Here is a 5404-nt window from a genome sequence, read left to right on the forward strand (position 1 = left end):
CACATGCACCGACGCGCTATCTCGCCCAGTTTAGCAACTCATGCCCCCAAACCTTTTTGTCTTTCCTCAGGAACCATGGAGCGTATCAGCGGAACGACAGAACGCCAAATTGTCAGCGACGGCCGGCCAACTGCGTACTAGTCAACCACTGACCCCCGAATAGCGATATATAATGTAAACTTCCGGAATACCAGCGACGCTAAAACACACGTACATGCACACCCGCTTAAACACAACGACACACTTCCACCCATACACGCACAGACAAACAATTGTGTTAGTCCGTGGGTTATATTTAATAAGTATTGTTATTTATTTTGCCAAATACCCTACTCCGCAATTAATACGAACGTCTACCCTGTCCCCACTTATATTAGGACCCTGGACAAATTGAGACAATTTAAAGAAAGAAGAGACGAAGACGAATTAAGTCAGATTGAGTCAAATTAAAATGACTTTATTCCCCTTTTTATGATTATCACAAAATTTTATTCATTTTAAAAGAATGATTGGTGAAATCAAATTAAATTATCCTAAACCTAAACACTCACACCTGAGACGTCGAGACCGCTGTCCCGTGGATTTTCACGAATTTAACAGAATTTTACACATGCCTAATACGTCGGATCATTCCGGCTATACCGATAAGGACTTATTAATCGGGAGAATTACCACGACGCGCGCTTGCGTGGGAAAGTGGAGGTAGCGCAAGAACATTTTACACGTCGCTTTTTCTTACCAAACTTCTTGATCGTACAAGAAGTTAACAGAGAATGCGCTCCAGACTTGCCTGCGATCAGCCTCGTCAAAATTATTGGTAGGGATTTTTGCTATTCCGAAATTTTTAGTACTGCTGACTGCTGTGAGATCGATGGCAGGATGTCGCGTGAATTAATAAAATGCTGATGCTGATAAGGCATCGACTAAGCATTCTTTCAGGGCACCTACACTAATGTCAACTTGAGGTTAAACTTTTAATTTAGCTTATTAAAATTATTATTCCCATGATCGGCAGCAGCAGTCAATCCCTTCCGCCAAATGTTATGCTCTATTTCAGATTTTAATTTTAAATAGAGTATAAGTTTTGAGACTCTAGAAAACTATTTATAATTATTACAATTATCGCTGTCTAGCCCTCGCGCTCTCTTGCTCCAACGAGCAGTAACGCCGATGATTGTATATGTAGCTAATGGTTCAGGGGGCGGAGGGAAGATCGCGGCCACGGCATATAAACGAAATAACGTGATAACCATGAGAACTAGCTATTAATAATTAGATTGCTCCTTCTCATAGGGTATGCCTTAACGAACCCGCCCTGGAGTAAAAATGATCTATCTGATTATTTACCAGTGTCCGAGATCTTTTCTCCTTCGAGCCCTTATAGTTAATTTTTATAATCCTTGAGTTGCCTTCTTAAAAAACATCGCTATAATTTGAATGTCGCACGCCCGAAAACTACTCAATTTAATTGTACAGCGACGAGCAATGAAATTAAATCTCTTTTAAACGTTCATTCCTCAATCGAGCTTATAGCGAAAATTTTTCCTCCAGTTTTATCTTAATTACATCTGTCCACATGACAGTTCTTAAATGTCTTTTATTATTGTCAATTTATCACATTCATCCATTCCAATATTTTTTAGGGACTTTATTTCCATGTTACACCATTGATCACGACACTACACTATCCATTGAATCTGTTTCAGCAGGCGGATGTTGATATCTTGTTGACACTGATGATTCATGAAGCACCACAACAGTGGGAGTAAAAGTCAGATTTCATGCCGACTGTAATCTTTGTTTTGGCATGATGATCCTTGGTGACAGGGTAACTTCCTTGTTATTTTTTTCTTTACATGTTGCTGGATTAACTAAAAATTCATTTACTCGATTAGGCAAGGGGTTATCCGATCCCACGCAAGGGTCCATATTCTTTGGATAAAGCAGCAAATCCTGATCTTCTTCTCCCTCAGAAACCACCGTTATATTTATTCGGACGTGTTCATCGGGATTTGATTGATTTAAACCTTCATAATCCCAAAAATAGGATTTGTGTTCTGTGATTGATTTATCAAATTCGGCTACAGATTCTTGGATTGCCTTTTTCAGCCTATGTGCGTCTACCCCCACTGCTGAGTGACCGGGAACGATCGGCACGCTATTTTCTTCATCAGGGCTATCACTGTCCTCGCTACCCATTAGTTTCCCAAGTCAATATCCATTTAGTATAACTATCAATGAAGAACTTGGAATCTGTAAACATTGTCAATTTAGTTATGCCACTTTCAACGACTTTTTGGCTGCAGTTGTTAATGGTTTAGGGGGCGGCCTTTCCTATAGTTTAAACAGAATGTGGTTCTTGAGTCAGTTTGTTTTCTTCGTTGTTTTTAGTGGATGGATTAGCGGTTTGTTTGGAAGCATCGGTGTCTGGATGTTCAATCTCGTTTTGAATCTCGTGGCTTCTACTCCACGATTTAATTTTCCCTTTTCATATTTGAATATGAATTGATAATCTTTAAGCCTATATCGTCAGAAAATGAATCGCGGTCCAGGATTATCTGCGTAGATAATCCAGTAGACCGGCTCGTGATCGCAGGCCAGAATGAATTTTCTGCCATAGAGATAGGTCGGAAGCTTATAACTGCATATTGTACGACAAGACATTCTTTTCTGCTGTGTCATCACACTGTTCTATATTTGTCATTATTTTGGAATAGTAGGCAATAAGCATATCCATATTGTCTGTTTCCTGTGTTAGCACAGCTCCTACTGCATACTCATATGTATCCATAGTTAGTTTAAAAGTTTCGGAAAAATCCGGATAATTGCTGAGATCTCAGCCGAATTTGGTTTTACCCCATTTTATCCAATCCTGTGTCCCAAATAAGCTACTTCAGAATACAGAAAATCGCATTTATCTGGTTCTAGCTTTAAATCAGCATCTCGTAATCTCTTGAAGAGTCTTCTGGCCTTTTTATCACGCTCTTGCAGGGTTTCGGAGTATATAACGATGTCGCCTGAGTGAACAAATGCAGCCGTTCTTTATACCCATAGGCATCCGTTTATACTCGAAATGACCCCTTGGAGTTGAAAACGCTGTTTTGGCTCTATCATCGGAAGTTTCAACCTGATGATAACCGCTTGCAAGATCGAATACAGAAAAGTATTTAGCTTTTCCCACCCTGTCTAATATATCATTAATGTTGGGTAATGGATATGCATCGCCTACCACATTCTAATTTAAAGCCCTACAGTCGATTTCCACCCAATACTTTCGATCTCCTGAAGCGTGAAGCTTTTTCGGAATAATCATCACGGGTAAACTATATGGTGACTCTGACGGAACAAGTATTCGACTTAAAGTTGTTTATTAATCTGTATAGCCATTTGTTCTGGTGCTTGCGGCGCCTGACGATACTGCTTCTTCGAGATGGCAATATCATCATTCGTCGGAATTCTATGCTGAATCTTATGCGTTACGCTAAGCATTTCCTCATTGAGATGGAAAATGTCCAGGAATTCCCTAGCCCAAGCAAAAACTAAGTTTGTTGCAAGTTTATTAAAATAAGCTACGTGTAGGCTACTAATGACTTTTTCTGTTAAATCCACAGGATCATTCTCTTTTCCATTCTGCAAATTATCTTCGAATTCCGATTCCTCGGAACTTGCTCCTTGGAATTCGCAGTATTCGAAGGGGACGATCTCCTGTCGTTGAATATCGAAGTCCATATAGCTTTCGGTAATGTTGTGGACGTATGAGTAAAATATACCATCGTTGTTCTTCACTATTCCTTTCCCTATAAATATTCCTCCCGGTGCTTTTACGCAGAGAAGATATCCCTCTGATAAGTCCTGATTCGCCACGTCGATAGGTACTAGTTGTTTTACACGTACTTTTAGTTATAAAACCCAAGAAAAGTGCTTAATTTCCTTTCGTAATTTCTTTCTGGCTAATTGTGATTTCTTGTCAACAAAAGGGACCGGGGTAATATGCCTTGATATAATTACTAGAGTGTTGTGTCTAAATGACAACTGCGTTTGTTCCGAACGAAGGAATGCGCTGCTGATTATTCCGTTGGTCGAAAGGGGAAAATCGTTGGGCACAACATGAAATTCCACGGAGGCGTCCAGTAGTTTAATTAATATTGTTCCATGAGTACTGACTAATTCTTAGTTATACCTAAGATCTGAATCAATTAGTCACTCACTGTTAGATGACCCTGCAATGACTGAGCTTAATCGAGTTTACGTCGGACCTCAGATCTACCAATTACAAAGCCCTTCCTTTAAGAAACTCACACGCGGTTAGTTGGATGATGGGAGAGTCTTCCTTTTCGTATCCTGTTATGTAAATTCGTTTTTGTTCTCCAAAAATTTTACGGTCTTGGGACGCTCTTTCAATATTCGGCTCGTTGAGGCATCCTGAGAACGAGCCTAACAGTAGTTTACAGGTTCAGGTTTAGTTGACATCGGCCGCGACCCATGTTGTGGACTGAGTGGAGGCCAAAGAGCATTACTGGTTGTGTTATTTGTAACGAGAAATATCTAAACTCGCTACATATATGCATGTACATGTAGTTATTTGTATGTATGAACGCGAGTGTATATGAGCGCGTACCTTGGAACGTGAGTCATCATTGGGACACGGCTCGACTATACGGACGATCAAAGTTCATCATTTCACACGGCCCGACTATCCCCGTTTTTTTCTAGACCGAACTGTGCGAGGCAAGGGTACGTCGGCGTCAGGCGTCCCTGACTGACTTACCCGCGGCAGACCTCCTGATCCCCCTTCTCGTAACCGACTTGATTGGTGGCCGAGTGGCGCTCCTATGCACACCCATTGAGGCAAGGATACAGTGCCCCTGACTGAACTACCTGCGGCAGACCTCCTGACCCCCCTTCCCGTAACCGACTCGATTGGTGGCCGAGTGGCGCTCCCACGCCCACCCATTGAAGCAAGGGTACGTCGGCGTCAGGTGCCCCCGACCGACCTACCCGCGGCAGACCTCCTGATCCCCTTCCCCGTAGCCGACTCGATTGGTAGCCGACTGGCGCTCCTACGACCACCCGCGGCAACATGCCTGTCTCCTGGCCCCACTCCCGCGTTACCCGTAGCCTCCCAGGAACCGACCGACCGACCTACGAATCCAACCGCCGCGACTACCCGTCGCGGGTGCCTGAATACCGTCAGGTTCCCCATGAGAAGTCCGTGTTCCCGTAGCCTCCCAGAAACCGACCGACCGACCTACGAATCCGACCGGCAAGTATGTTTTACTCCACTAAGAGCCCCAGGGTTTTATCATAATAATCATTTTACACTCTCAGCCAGCTTTATACTCGAATTCACAATGGCATCAAAGTATCATTGGTACTTCTTAGTAGTAGCAAAACGTTTCTTCAA

The sequence above is a fragment of the Belonocnema kinseyi genome, chromosome 4, assembly GCF_010883055.1.
Source record: "Belonocnema kinseyi isolate 2016_QV_RU_SX_M_011 chromosome 4, B_treatae_v1, whole genome shotgun sequence".
Lineage (NCBI taxonomy): Eukaryota > Metazoa > Arthropoda > Insecta > Hymenoptera > Cynipidae > Belonocnema > Belonocnema kinseyi.